The 16,063-nt window shown below is 43.2% G+C and overlaps 1 protein-coding gene and 1 non-coding gene across 3 annotated transcripts in view; both read left to right on the top strand.

Annotated features, from left to right (window-relative positions):
* The window catches only part of LOC142432061 (uncharacterized), a 78,292-nt gene that overhangs the window by 41,254 nt on the left and 20,975 nt on the right, over positions 1 to 16,063 (top strand). The window contains exons 1-2 of one of the 2 annotated variants that reach the window (XM_075537124.1): positions 14,564 to 14,632; positions 15,545 to 15,642. The exons of the other annotated variant lie outside the window; for it this stretch is intronic. The gene's annotated coding sequence lies outside the window, so the exon portion shown is untranslated. Of the gene's footprint in view, positions 1 to 14,563; positions 14,633 to 15,544; positions 15,643 to 16,063 lie in introns of those variants that run through there. 2 annotated transcript variants of the gene reach the window in all.
* LOC142432910 (Z30 small nucleolar RNA) lies at positions 10,821 to 10,917 on the top strand. The gene has a single exon (XR_012781000.1). It is a non-coding gene; the product is annotated as a Z30 small nucleolar RNA (small nucleolar RNA).

Below are 16,063 nucleotides of genomic sequence, written 5' to 3'. Positions count from 1 at the left end.
TCTGTTGGGTTACCTTTCTTTGGAATAGGTACAAATATGGATCTATTCCAGTCATTTGGCCAAGTAGCTGTCTTCCACATTTCCTGGCATAGATGTTGAAACATTTCAATTGATGGCCTTTGGTAAGTGATTCCCATGATATTGATGCCACACATATCCTCCATCTCTATAACTACGGTAAGCTTATCCATGTGCTCATATGCCTGCTGTGGTGTACTAGCTGACAAAACTTTCTAATAGTAAATTAAGTAATTTTTGCCACTTCACTGATTAATGACTCTTCTGTTAAATAGACATTAATGTTTGATACACAAATCTTCACTCTTCATGCCCACTGTCATGTACACTGATGTGTGTCAATGCCATACCTCCATGGCTCTGATTATGAGAATTTTATATGCCAATTTGGCTATATGAATCATTCCAGCTAGGCAACCAAAGACTAATCTATGTATTGTTGTTAAATTATATTGTACATGTGGTTAAAATATATAATCAGCTGAACTTTAAGTAAGGAAGAATATGCTAGATAATCTGGGTGGGCCTGATTCAATAAACTGAAAGCCCATAAGAGAGTCCTCTGAATAAGAAAGTCCAGCTGTGGGTAGCAGCTTCTGTTCATGCCTGCCCTCCTGATGGCCTGCCCTACAGATTCTGTCTCACCTAACCAACCTCAAATCTCTATATGCCAACTTACTGCAATAAATATTTATGAGAGGGCTTTTTAAAGCTTGTGGGAAAAATGGAATGGAAAGATAATGGGATTTTCCCTCAGATTTTTGAACCCCCCGATATAGCTCCTATAAAGGAGTCCTGGTCGTTCAGTGGTCAAAAGGTCAGCAAATCAAATTCACCAGCCACTCAATGAGAGAAAGGCATGGCAGTTGCTTCTGTAAATATGACAGTCTTGGAAACCCTGTGGAGCAGTTCTACTCCGTCCTACAGGGTTCCTATGGCTCACAATTGACTCAGAGGCAATGGTTTGGTCTGGGTTATCTCGTAATGGTTTCTGTGGTTGAAATCTGACTGATCTAATGACCTTCTAACCTTTCAGACCTCTGACTAGACCATTTACCCCTTGTATTGGACAAGGTTCTCTAGAGAAACAAACCAGATGGCTAGTAATTATATATAAATATATTTATAAAGATAGATATATAATTCAAGAAATAAACCGTTAAATAATATACAGATAGATAATACAAGAAATTAACAGTTAAATTATAAAGCAGTGAGACACTAGCAGTCCTTCAAGTTTTGAGAGCTGCCAGTTGCCAGTCCCCTTCTGTAGAGAGAGCTGGGCTATATATACCCAGGCAGCAAACACCAAGGCAGGTCCCCAACTGTCATCAACTGTCAGTCCCCAGCTCCAGAGATGAACATTCCAATCGTGTGGGCTTAAAGGGACCTCAACTTACAGCGACACAGTCCACAGGCTAGGCATCCCACAGGTAGTGTACCCCTTTAAACTGAGGCACAGAACAAGCAAGCCATTTATCCCTCTGCCCTTCAGTTAATCCTACTTGTGTTTATCGGCCAGGCTGGCACAATAAACTATAACAGTTAGCATAACATTTTATTTTACAACTTAAAGATTTAAGCATTCTTTTAAGCTTGGCTTTGTAGGGTGAACAAAGTCTTTATTTTATTTTTTTTAACAAAGTCTTTCAGGTCTTTTCCAGTTTGGGGATTTTGCCATTATACCTGGGTGATCTTATTTGTACCATCCACCTCGTCACTACACCATAAGTCACACACACACACACACACACACACATCCCAGGCTGTTCTAGTCATTGTCCCTTTCATACATGAAGGATTAACTTCCCCTGCTCTTTCACAGTAACATCTTTTACAATTGGTTATAATAATCACAATGAACCTTAAGAATCACTCACAACTGAATAATATGATCCAATCAGCATTTTCCCCTGCCTTCTCCTTTCTTGGACTCATCAGAAAAGAGGGGGAAATGTTTCAGTAGGAGTCTCCCTTGCCCCCCTTCCCTTTCTCATTCTGAGAAAAAGGATGCCCATGAATGCCTGTCAACCAGCCACTTCATGCCCTTATCTCCCTCATTTTTTATTTCTAATTTCTAAATTGCCCTTCTTAAATAAATGTTTCACTACTAACCAAACAAGCAGCAGTTCAAACTCACCAGCTTCTCTATGGGAGACAGATGAGGCTGTCTGGTCCCTTATTAATGCCATGGAAACACTATGTAGGGTCCCTATGAGTCAGAATCCACTCCGTGGCAGTGAGTTATTTTGTTCCTACATGGAACAGACATCTATTTCCCCCATGCAAGTTCAAGCTACAAAAAATGGAAATGACTATCATGGACTTGAGTAAACTTAGAACTATTTCAAGAATAGATTTAATGCATTGAATAGTAATGTCTGATGATCAAACAAGTTGTGAGATGACATTTAGGGACATCATATACGAAGAAAGCAAACAATCACTTAAAAAAAAAGAAAGAAAGCAAGCAAAGATCAAAATGCATGAAAAGCCACTCTGAATTTTGCCTTTGACCGGAGAATGTGGTAAACAGAAGAAATGCAGTAAAAGAGATGACCAGAACACTTTGAGTGGTAGCTAGAGTAGACAAAGGACCATAATTAAATGTGCCGAGATAAAGGGCAATAACATGCTTGGCATCCCTCAAGCGGAAGGAACTGAAGGAAAATTCAAACCTGGGCTTATAATATTGAAAGATCCTCTTGGGGAAACACTGAGTGATATAAGCAACATCAAAAGAAGATGGAAAGAATATCCAGGCACAGCATCAGAAAGAACGGGTTGATGGTCAACCATTTCAGGAGGAGCATATGATCAAGAACTGGTAGTACTGAAGGAAAAAGGCTTAGCTGTACTGAAGACATTGGTTGACAAATATAAATTGGGGGGGACCTGCCTCCCCACAACTGAATGAGTCCAAGGGGGCAGTTGTGTAATTGAGGGGTAAATTAGAGAGACATCAGACAAGACATGCAAAGGCTCGCCTCTTCCGATAGAGACAGGAATCAGAGCGAGGGGGGCATGTAGTCTCTCACAAGCTTATGTAATCTTGGACATGCAAGCACTGATAAGCACATACGTAACAGGAAGGGGTTGTACTAGAGGCATACACGTCACAGGAGGGGGATGAGGTAAGGGTATACATGCAATAGGAAGAGGAGGTACTAGAGGCATACATGTGACAGGAAAGTACATACATAACAAGATGGGCGGGCTCTAGAGTTAAGATGGTGGCCCAACTTTGGTGGTCTCTAAGCGGGCTTGACCTTAAGTGCCCTTGAGTTCTTCTCCAGGGAACAATCTATGATCTTTATCAGAAGGGAGTGAGAGGGCTGTACTTAGGGTTAGATGGTCTGATGCTTTTGATGGCAGATGACCTTTAGGCAGACAACCTTCAGGCAGTTAACCTTCAAGAGTATATAATAGCGACCATGTGCTTGCAAGCAGCACCTTAAAAATGGCATTATTACAGGGGACAATGCGGGGATTGATCTAATTATGAGAATGTGATTGGGACTTATCTCTAATTCATAAATCTGAAGGTCTCCCTCCACCCAGAAACCTGCCTGGCCTTGCAGGCTTCTTAAATATGAGAAGAACTTTTTGGCATAAACTCTCCTCCTGGTTTCTCACAACAAATTGAGAGGTTTCAACAAATTAATGCAATGTTCCAGCATTCCAAATGCTTGCTTCCAAGTGTACACTCATCCATGCCAAGAAATTTCTATGCATGTCAATATGATATGAAAGAAAGGTTCGTCTACTTTACTTTGAAATGTGGAAATTATAATTTTTAAAAATCATTTTATTGGGGACTCATACAACTCTTATCATAATCCATACATACATCTGGAAATTATAATTTTTTAGAAAGCATGAATGTCACATGCATGTAAAACTTTGCTGAAGATTATTCAAAAAGGATTCCAGGAACACGTCCAGCTGGAACTGCCAGAAACTCATGCCAGATACAGAAGAGTGTGAAATGAGGGGTATTAGTCTCAATGTCGGATGGAGTGTGACTAAAAGAGAATTTACAATAAAAATGTTCTAAAGTGTTGTTGACTGGGCTCTGACTCGTAGCAACCCTACATACAACAGAATGCAACACTGCCCAGTTGGGCACCATCCTCAATCATTCCTGTGGTGGAGTCCATTGCCGCGTCCACTGTGTCAATCCATCTCTGGGAGGGCTTCCTCTCTTGTTGACCTTCTACCTTACCAAATATGATGTCCAGGAAAATCTGTGTCTTATTGACTATGCAAATGTATTTAATGGTGTGACTCAGAGCAAACTGTAGATAACATTGCAAAGAATGGAAATTTCAGAACATTTCATTGTCCTCATGTGGAACCTGTACATAGATTAAGAGGCCATCATGGTAGCAAAACTGCCAGGGGAAGCCAGGCCCTAATACATCATACGGGTCCGGTAGATGCAATTGTACAGTGATAAGTAAAGATTATAGTAAAGTTATAGAGAGCATGAGAGATAGAAGAGAAGTATTGAAATAAATGGAGTCAGACACAATTCATAGTAGCATGCTCACCTCAGCCCCGCTTGGTGGTCCACATGGAGGGAGAGAGTCTTTAATGCTAACCAAGGCTTTTATATTCTCTGGGAACATATAAGCCCCCTAATTACAGGTGAAGACATATGTCACAGGAAGGGGTTGTGTTTTAGGTAATGTAGTAATGGAAGAGGGTGATCTAGGGGGATCCACACAATAGGAAGAGGAGGGATTGGGGGTACACATGTGGCAAGATGGGTGGATTCTAGAGTCAGAATGGTAGCTGACTCTCCATAAGAACCATTAGCAGTTGGGTGTAAACCCCACCTACAGGAACCAAGCTAATGGTCACAGGCCTCAGGGAAAAGTAATCCATTGTCCCCAGCAGCAGGGAGCAGGCCCACCCCGGGAGGCAACAGTCTGGCAGGGACTGCCTTGAGGAAGATGTCTGTAAGCATCTGACCTCCCCACACACAAAACAAGGGGATAGTGCTTGCTTAAACTTGGAAAAAGTATGTTAGGGTTATATCCTTCCACCATGCTTATTAAATCTGTACAATAAGCAAGTAATCTGAGAAACTGGACTATATGAAGAAGAATGTGGAATCAGGATTGAAGGAAAATTCAGATGACACAACCTAGTTTGCTGAAATTGAAAGGACTTGAAGCAGTTACTGATAATGATTAGTCTGTATACTGCCTTTGGTATAGCTTATATCTCTGTAAAGGCAAAACTGAGGAACAGGGAGGAAGACAGACATGACAGGACAAGGGAGAGCAGAAACAGAAATAGCTTTATTCAGTGTGGGGTGCTCCCAGATGAGGTTCCGTGACCTAGGCCAACAGGTCAGAGAAGCCGTGCTCAGCAGCTGGGGACGAGGGCAGTTTAAAGGAGTGGTAAGGAATGTAAGGCAATTAGCATATAGGGTCTGGAAACCCGGAGAATTGCTTGTTGACTCCTTGTGGCTTTCTTTGAACCAGTAACATCTGGTTTCACTGGTTATCTTATCTGGCACTTATCTGCTGACCTTGGGGATGTGCAGGGAAGCCCTTGCAGGGCCTGGACTTGCTTCAACTTAGTCCAAACAGGGGCTGCCTAGTTCAGACCCAACCCAAACAATCTCAATATAAATAAAACAAAAACCCTAACAAATGAATCAATAGGTAACATCATAATAAATGGGAAAACACTGGAGTTAGCAAGGATTTCTTTTTTATATATATTTATTTTTTAATCATTTTATTGGGGGCTCATATGGCTCTTATCACAATCCATACATACATCCATGTGTCAAGCACATTTGTACATTTGTTGCCATTATGTTCAAAACATTTTCTTTCTACTTGAGCCCTTGGCATCAACTCATTTTTTCCCTCCCTCTCCCATACTCCCTCCCTCATCAACCCTTGATAATTTTTAAATCTTACACTGACCAATGTCTCCCTTCATCCACTTTTCTCTTGTCCATCCCCCTGGGAGGGGGGTATATGTAGATCATTGTGATCTGGTCCCCCTTTTCCCCCCTACCTCCCCTTAACCTCCTGGTTTCGCTACTCTCATTTTTGTTCCTGAGGGGCAAGGATTTCATTTCACTTGGATCTATAATCAATATCCATGGAAGTAGCAATCAGGAAATCAAACAATGTATTACATTGGGAAAATCTTCTGTGAAATACCCATTTAAAGCATTCAAAAGCAAAGATGTCATTATGAGGACTAGAAGTGCTATGTTCAATTGTCTCATATGAATGTGAAAGTTAAGACAATAAGCAATGAAGACAAAAGAGGCCTTTCAATTATTGTGTTGAAGAATACTGAGTATATCATGAACAGCCAGAAGGAGGAATAAATATCAGTTGGAAGAGCGTGGTGCTAAAGAGCACCCCGAGGATGATGAGATTTTGCCTCACTTACTTTGGACAGGCCCTGTTGTTGTTTGGTGCCAACGAGTTGGTTCTGATTCTATGTACAATGTTACGGAGTTGCGCCCAACATAGACCACTGACCCACAAGCACTTGTAAAGTAACAAAGCAAAACTTTATTACAAATAGACAAAAAGACAAATAGACAGACAAATCCGGATTTGGGCTACAGCATGGCCACGCAGGGTCCAACACTGCAGCGTCTGGCCAAATTTTTCTTTCCCTTTTATACCCTTAAAACCAGCAAGGCGAGGGGGGTTGAGCAAGGAATGGGAAAGGGTGTTTACACAAGATAACAGGGATGCGGGTAGTTCGGCACGTCCTGCTCAGTTTATCTTGGACCAGATGATCTTGCAAAACTTCTTGCTCACATTTAGGAGCAGATAGTTGTAAGGTCACAGTGACTTGCTTTTCTAAGATAACATACCTCTCTGAGAATGGGGGTGGCACTTAAGCTTTTCAAAATGGAGTAACTTAAGACAAATTATTTTATTCTATTAAGCCATAACACACAACAGAATGAAGCACTGCCCAGTCCTGCACCATCCTCACAATGTTCTTATGTTTGATCCCATGGATGCAGCCACTGTGTCCATCCATCTTTTAAAGGGCCTTTCTCTTTTTTGCTGTTCTTCTACTTAACCAAGCATGATGTCCTTCTCCAGGGGCTGGTCTCTCTTGATTACATGTCCAAAGTATGTGAGACAAAGTTTCTCCTTTCAATGCCTCTAAGGAGCATTCAAGCTGTACTTCTTCCAAGAGAGATTTGTTTGTTCTTTTGGCAGTCAATGGTACTTTGAACATCCTTCACCAGCATCCTAATTCAAATGCATCAATTCTTCTGTGTTCCTTACTCAGTGTCCAACTTCTGTCAGGGGAAGCCAGCCCCTAACACGTCATTACGGGTCCAGTAGGCGCAATTGTACAGCGATAATAAGTAAAGATCATAGTAAAGTTATAGAGAGCATGAGAGATAGAAGAGAAGTATTGAAATAAATGGGAGTCAGACACATTTCATAGTAGCATGCTCACCTCTGCCCCGCATGATGGTCCACGTGGAGGGAGAGAGAGAGAGTTTAATGGTAGCCCCGGCCCCTTTTATATTCTCTGGGGACCTGCAAGCCCCCTAATTACAGGTGAGGACATACGTCACAGGAAGGGGCTGTACTAGAGGCAATACAGTAATGAGAGGGGGGTGGTCTAGGGACATACACGCAATAGGAAGGGGAGGGATTGGGGTTATACATGTGACAAGACGGGCAGATCCTAGATTCAGGATGGCAGCCTAACTTTGACCTATTCCCTAAATCTCCATAGGAACCATTATCAGTAGGGTGAGAATGCTTGGTCTCAGGCCTCAAGGAGGAATAGTTTATTGTCCCCAGGAGCAGGGAGTGAGGCCTGCCATATAGTCTGGTTGACTAACTGCCCTAGAGGCCTACCCTGTAGTCTGGTGACTAACTGCCCTGGGGAGGATGTCTGTAAGCGGTTGACCTCTCCCCACAAACTTCCACATACATATGAGGCAATTGAAAAATACCATGGCTTGGGTCAGTCAGGTGCACTTAAGTTCTCCAAGTAACATCCTTGCTTTTCAACACTTTAAGAATCATTGTGCTGATTTACCCAGCGCAGTGTGATGTTTGATCTCTAGACCCTGCTTCCATGAACATTGATTGTGGGTCCAAGCAAGATGAAACCCCTGACAACATCAATCTCTTTGGTCCCATTGTGAGGATTTTGGTCATCTTTACATTGACTTGTAATCCATACTGAAGTCTTCAATCCTTGATCTTCATCAGCAAGTGCTTCAAGTCCTGCCCACTTATAGTAATCAAGGTTGTAGTATATACATATAGCAGGTTGCTAATAAGCCTTCCTTTAATCCTGATGCTGCAGTCTTCATCTAATCCACTTTCCCTGATGATCTACTCAGCATACAGATTGAGTATGGTGAGAGGATGCAACCCTGATGCACACTTTCCTGATTATTTTCAACTATGCAGTATGCAAGAACATATACTTGGTGAAAATAGAGGGTCCGTGAAAGAGAGCCCCTCAAGAAGGATTGAAATTGTGGCTGCAACAATGGGCTCAAACTTAGGAACAATTGTGAGAATGGCACGGGACCAGGCAATGTTTCATTGTTTTATATAGAGTCACTGTGAGTTGGAACCAACTCAACAGCACTAACAACAGGGAACTTCAGGGAACCGACTCATAGGACACTTTGAGCAATGTTGGTCTTTGTCAAGTTGGTTCCAAATCAAAGAGACTCCATGTAAACTAGAGAGTCATTCTTGGCATAGTAGACCGTTTGACTATCCAATTAAACATAGCCACTATCAGCCCATTTCAGCTCACGAATGCGGAGGATATCAGTCTCTAAGTGATTCATTTCATATTGACAGCTTCTTATTAATGGATCTTTGCAGCTGTTTCGTCTTATTTGGCCTTGTACAATCTACTTCTACTTCAACAACAATCCTCTTTATATTTTGTCCATTAAGTCTGGTTAGTCTGAAAAAATGAATTCATGTGTGTGAATGTTGTCATGTATCCATCTCTTCTTGCATGTACTCTAAAATTTACTTTAGAAAGCTATTACTATAATATTTGATGTAAAAACATTCATGACATTTTCATTCTGAAATGTGTACTTTCCAAATTATAGTGTTCTTCTTTGCCAGGCTTACTGCTATGATGTAGTTCATATTTCAAGTTTTATTCGTGTTCACTTGCCTGATAAAATTTGTGCACCCTTTTACTTTTAACCTGCGTGAATAACTTTTTCTTCAATGTGTAATGTGTACAGCAGGAAGTTTCTGGGTGGTGTAAACAGTTAAGTACCTAAGCTAGGAACCCAAATGTTGTTGGTTTGAGTCCACCCAGAGGTGTCCCAGAAAGACCTGAACATCTACTTCCAAAATAAAATAATAATTATAATCAGCCTTAACATCTTCATGACCCAACTAAAAATGTTTAAATGTATTTTTTGCTGGTACATGGTCTTCTCTTAATGAAATGTATGCCATATCATCAAGAATGTTTCAGTTTTTGAAAAATAATAAGAATTTTGAGAACTATTATGTGATTCATATATGCTCCTCCAGACTCTATGGAAGAGGTGAGATATAGCAAGGAAAAAAATCTTTATTTTATTTGGTGAAACTTTTTGAAATATGTCGTAACAGAAAAAGGCATACTGTATAACAGCATGATTGTTCAAGTTTTCTTCTTAGTGGTGCATTCTCTACATCGCCTTCTGCTTCTCTCTACATGTAAATAATTTCCAACCTGTTGGATATAGTCATCAGTTAGCACTCCACTGACTCCTGACCTTTCCCAACCGGCAATAAACTCCTTAATGTCCTTTAGGACAGCTGGTCACATCTGTCCTCTTGTTATACAGATCCACAGTGTCAAACTGTTTACAAGGACAAGGTCAAGAAGGAAATATGGAAGGCCAGAGAGACAAAAGTATCATAAAATCTCTCCTCTGGATGTACCACCCCACACAACCACACACCACAGCAATATGGCACAGACGAACTTCCTTCCATTTGATTATGAAATTACACATGTCCCTGGTCTCTTGTCAATACATGCTATAAATGAGGTATCAACCTCCCAATAAACATAAGGTGAAAAAAGTAAGTGGGGCATAGCTGTCCTGCGGTCATGTCAGGGTTAAAATCCTATCGAGCACAGTTCTCCTCTGACATACATATGGTTGCTATGAGTTGGAACTGATTGGCAGCAATTGGTTGGTTGGTTCATTCATTTTTATTTTATAAAGAAGAGTTAAGTTTTCATGACTCAATATGAAACTATTTATAATATGTGGTCTTTGTCTTAGTTTTACCATGTGACAATTTTGCTAATTCTTTTTACTTTCTGCATGTTTTAAAACTTCTAATATATAATTCAGTTATTTATTTTCTCTCTCACTACAAGTTAAATCCATAATGTGAGATGTTTGTGTGATTTCTTTTTTACCTCTTCATTCCTAACTGCCTAGAAGAGGACCTGATATATAGTAGGTATTCTGTAAATGTCTGTTATATTATGGCACAGAACCAGTTATGACAAGAGAAACAAGAATGTTTGAAAGGCTATTATTTCGGGTTTGTGAGATGCTGGCAGGACAATGAAGCCAAGACGAGTTGGAATTCCGGGAAATGGATTGAATGGGATGGGGAAGGCATTCCAGGTGAAGAAAACAAAGGCAGAGAACCAGAAAGTATGTTCCTGGACCACTTGTCCCAGCAAAGACACAATGGAAAGGTTATCCTAAATTTTCATGGGTGTGAAAATAAGGCAGTGGGCTACCCTCAGATAGTACAAGGAGGTGGAATGCAATGATGCAATGATGAGTGAAGTCTACTCTGACCTGGTGTTGCCATTGTGTTGGCTCTGTCTCTGACCAGGGTATGATCCCTGGATCTTCTCTCTGTGCTCATTGTGGGGGAGAAAAGATTATTTCAGTGTTCTTCATGTTCCTAGCAGATGAATGAGCTTTTATAAGATGAAAATTATTTACTGAGTAATGGAACAAAAAGAAAAGACCCTTTTTATTAATAAATCATTTTATCGCGGACTCTTACAGCTGTTATCATAATCCATACATCCATTGTATCAAATACATTTGTACATATGTTGCCATCATCATCTTCAAAGCATTTTCTTTCTGCTTGAGTGTTTTTTTTTTTCATTTTATGATGATTGGATTAGCATGTTTTGGTCTTGAAATCCTGAGAAACATGTCAGGGATGATCTCCTGTGACAGTTTCTTTTATTTTTTAAATTTAATCATTTTATTGGGGGCTTGTACAACTCTTATCACAATCCATTGTGTCAAGCACATTTGTACATTTGTTGCCATCATCATTCTCAAATCATTTGCTTTCTACTTGAGCCCTGGAGCCCTGGGTGTTTTTTATACAAGAATTTAGATGGTCAGGTCCAAAATTTCCCCTCTCTTTTCACAGCCATTAAAATATGCCAACTTATGGTGACCATATAGGGCACAATAGAACTGCCCCCTGTGCATTTCAGAGAATATAACTGTTTACAAGAGTAGAAAAATCCTGCTCCCAAGGAGCAGTTGGTACCCCTGACTTTTCATATCCCAAGTCAGTACCTAACACTATGCTACCAGGGTTCCTAGCAATTACAAATTTAAATAGTATCACAACAGCAAAAGACCTTTGCCAATGAGTGGGACTTACGGGGACCACAATTGTCATCTTTATGGAAACAGGCGGACACCTTTCTCTCCCAATGCAGAGTAGCTGGTCGGTTCAAGCAGCCTGCCTTTCGATTAGAAGCTGAGTGCTTACCCACTGCTGGCAACAGGCCAGTAACTTGAAATTTGCCTTCAGGAAGCCAGCAACTCCCCGATGGCAATGTTGTTGGTGCCGTAGAGTCGGTTCTTCCTCATAGTGACCCTGAATGGAATACTGCTTGATTCTGTGCCATCCTCACAATTGTTCTTATGTTTCTTTTCCGTTGCCCTTCTACTTTACCATGCATGATGGCCTTCTCTAGGGACTGGACTCTCCTGATAACATGTCCAAAGTATGTGAGATAACATGTCCAAAGTATGTGAGTACTTTGCCTCTTAGGAGCATTCTGCTTGTATTTGTTCCAAGACATGAAAACAGACTCTTCATCACCACACAAGCTCCCACCAGGTACCATGCACAGCCAGCCGACAGTAAAAGGGAGCCTGGCACACTGCTCACCTTTCTTAGTCCCAGAGGTGAAGGACAGTCACTGATACCGAGAGCTGGTAACTTTCTCCAAGTTCACAGTGGTTTCCTGGACAGAAAGTTCTTGGAATGATGTAGAATTTGCCTTCACAGAGTTTCCAAAATAGGGCCTCTGAGGCAGGGTTCCTACTCTTGGGTTCTTCCCTTCATGTCTCTCCTTGAACAGTCTGAGAAGGACGTCCAACTTTAAAACCATCGTCTCCGAAATAAGTCTGTGCTTTTGTTGGCTTGCAACTTTTATTACACAATAAATATGTGACTCTCCTTTTAATGACCATTTCTCTGCCAGTATGCGGCAAGAGAACAGAGGAAGGAGCCAGGAAAGAAACCCAGGGACACAGGCCCCAAGAAATGGGCTGTCCCTGGACAGCCAACCCTCACAAGGCAGTGGGGCCCTAGAGGTAAAAGGGAGGGTGGAGGGTCACAGATGGAATAAGAAAAATAAATAAGAAACATAGGTCACACTTTTGTGCACTGCCTCTGGTTCACACAGGCATCGAAGTCTTCACAGGCTGCTATATGTGTACTTCCAGGGGGATATTCTTCCACGGGACCTCTCAGCCCATCATCAAAGCCAGAAAGGCAGAATACACAGATAACACGATCGGTCACGGGATAAAAAAGGCTCCTCTGTCACACTCACAGTCCGTCAGAACAGTCACATGGGGAACAATCTCCAGCCGCTCAGGATCACACACCTCATGTCTCAGCTGATCACCGTCAGCGACCAGGGGCACACCGGGACACTCACCTGCCAAGGTGCTAGACACACACACACACACACACTACACAGGGCTGAGCTTGGCCTCTAACACACGCACATACACACTCTCACCTGCTAAGGCGCCACACACACACTACACAGGGCTGAGCTTGACACACACACACACACACACACACACTACACAGGGCTGAGCTTGGCGCATACACACACACACACTACACAGGGCAGAGCTCGGCCTCTAACACACATACACACTCATCTGTCAAGGCGCTAGACACACACATGCCACAGGGCTGGGCTCGGCCTCTTAACACACAAACACACACATGCCACAGGGCTGGGCTCGGCCTCTTAACACATACACACACACACACAACACAGGGCTGAGCTCAGCACACACACACACATACACAAACACAACACAGGGCAGAGCTCGGCCTCTAACACACACACACACACACACTCATCTGTCATGGCGCTAGACACACACACGCCACAGGGCTGGGCTCGGCCTCTTAACACACACACACACACACACACACACAACAGGACTGAGCTCGGCACACACACACACACACACACACACACACAACACAGGGCTGGGCTCGGCCTCTAACACACACACACTACATATGGCTGAGCTCGGAGACACACACACAGGCTCGGCCTCTAACACACACACACTACACATGGCTGAGCTCGGAGACACACACACACGCGCGCCGATCAACGCCCCAGGAGCGTGGCGTCTCTTCAGCGTGAGAGCATCCACCACGCTGACTGCGATAACCCCGCTTCTCCCTAGGCGCCGGAGGGCTTCTGAGGGGAGTGAGACGTCAAAGTTCCCGCGCAGCCCGGGGAACTGTGGGAAACGTAGTCCAGGCTGGGAGGCACGGCCTCTCGAGAAGCCGCGGGCGCCAGGACCGCGCGGCCCGGGGCTGACGCCGCGGAGCCTCCTGGGAGCGCCGGCCGCGCGGCAGTGCGCAGGCGCAGACGGCTGGCCGGGGGCGGCCGGTGAGGCTGGCCGGGCGCCGCGGTGGCGGCGGAGGCGTGTGGCGGCGGGACTTGAGGGAGAGGCGGAGCATGGGCCAGGGAAGGCAGAGGAGGGGAGCAGGAGCCGGGGTCGGGAGAGCCAGGGTGTGGAGCAGGAGCCGGGGCCAGAAAGGAAAGCGGGAGCCCGGGCTTGGGAGATCGGGGAAGGGGACCTGGAGCCTGAGGCTGGAGGTTGCACTGTTGCCCCTTCTTCTCTGCACTGCATGTGTCCCCGGCCCCTCGACCCCCGGGGCGACCTCGGCGCGCACTGCAAGGGCTCGCTCTGTGCGGCTTTTTGTGTGTATTCCGGCGTGTTACTTCGTGTGACACTGGGGAACCGATTGTTTGTAAAAGTGATATTGTCCCTTTGTGCGTCTGATTTTTTAATTAGGGCCAGTTGATGTGTGTGTGAGGCTGTATGCGACTGCGGAAAGGGTGGTGGCTAGTCAGGGGAATTAAGATTCTTTGGGTAGAATTACGGGCTGGGTGGGGTAGGGGGGGTTGCAACTTGTGTGTTGCGTGATATTGTAACTGAGCATGCCTCATGTTTTCGGTGTTTTGTGTGTTCAGTCCACGGTGGCTGAGTGTGGGTCACTCAGACTGCATTGGAGTGCTCGGGGAACTGGGTGCATGACTGTCTAGTTAGGTATGTATTCTTTAGATTATTTTAGTATTGACCATTTTAGGTGCCTGTACAATGTGATTCTGGTCGTTACACAATGGACTAAGGATATTTTTGTTAATCGAGAGGAAGAAGTAAGATGAAAATAAGTGGGTTACAAATTGGGCTGCTAATTGCACCAATACAGAAGAAAAATGAGGCTTTGTACTCCCATAAAGAGTTACAGTCTGGGAAAGTCACAGGGGCAGTTCGACCCTGCCCTATAGGGTTGCTATGAGTCAAATCAACTCAATGGCAGTGTGTATTTTGGAGGATTGTTTGAAGGCAGTGGTAGAACCCTGACTGGATTCCCAGCCGATGAACCTCAAGCACAGCCAACACTCATCTGTCAGTGGTGGCTTGTTTATGCTGTTATGCTGAACAAATTTTAGCAGAGCTTCCAGACTAAGACCAGGAAGAAAGGCCTGGCAATGTCTTTGTAGATGTTAGTCCATGAAACTCCTATGGATTATAATGGCCCTTTCCCATGGTGATTGGGTCATCATAAGCTAGGGCTGACTCCACATAGCTAACAATAGAATTACATGTCGGGGAAACTCCATATAGACTAATGAATACTACTGAAGTGTGTAAAACACCATCGGAAGTGCATAAAGGAAAAAAATTTCTCATAACTGTCACTCATAATTGATAAAAATTTTCTTCTGTTGGATGAATTCCTGGGCAGTATTCAGTATTCTTGAGGTTTTATATATATATATGATCAATTTCTTAGTAAAATAAGCATTTTGTTAAATAAATTATTAACTGTGAAAATCAATATTTAAAACTTGTTTTAAAGCAAAAATTTTCTAATGCTGGAAAGCACACACTGTGAAAAGGTACATGACAAGTTTCTCCTCTAATTTGCCAACCTTTTATCTCCTTTCCCTCTAGGTGGGTGATGTCTGGTTAGAATTGATTGGGAGCTAAGAAATGGGAAGAGAAGTCAGGGACAATGAGCTGTTACCATGAGTAGTACCATTATATAATGTGTAAGTCATAGTTCCTTTCTAAGAAACCCGCCATGCTGGGATTCCCCACATCTGCTTCCTTTTTCATGAGCCTCACCTGTTTTTCCAGCTGTCGTTTAAATGCTTCCTCTGGGCATGCAGCAGCCCACCCCATTTGGTAGGCCATGTTATTCCCCCCTAGTCCTTTTAGACAAGATTTCATCCATGGAGTCCTCATTTAGATCTCTGCAATTTTCCCCGCTCAAATCTTATAGACAGTATGTCCGCATAAAGTAAATCGCCCTTAAGGATTCTCATATTACCGTGGCTTCAATGGCATCAGGGTCTGAAAGACCCTGGTTTGGTATAAGGACTGCCCCCTGGGTGCAATGGTCTAAAAAAAATCATGTTCTTATGGAGAGACTCTGTTCTCTCAGCCCTTTCAACCTCTTAAAACAAGCAT

Source organism: Tenrec ecaudatus, chromosome 18, assembly GCF_050624435.1.
Source record: "Tenrec ecaudatus isolate mTenEca1 chromosome 18, mTenEca1.hap1, whole genome shotgun sequence".
Classification (NCBI taxonomy): Eukaryota; Metazoa; Chordata; class Mammalia; order Afrosoricida; family Tenrecidae; genus Tenrec; species Tenrec ecaudatus.
Note: the sequence above shows the minus strand (reverse complement) of the source record. Positions and strands in the feature narration are given on the sequence as shown.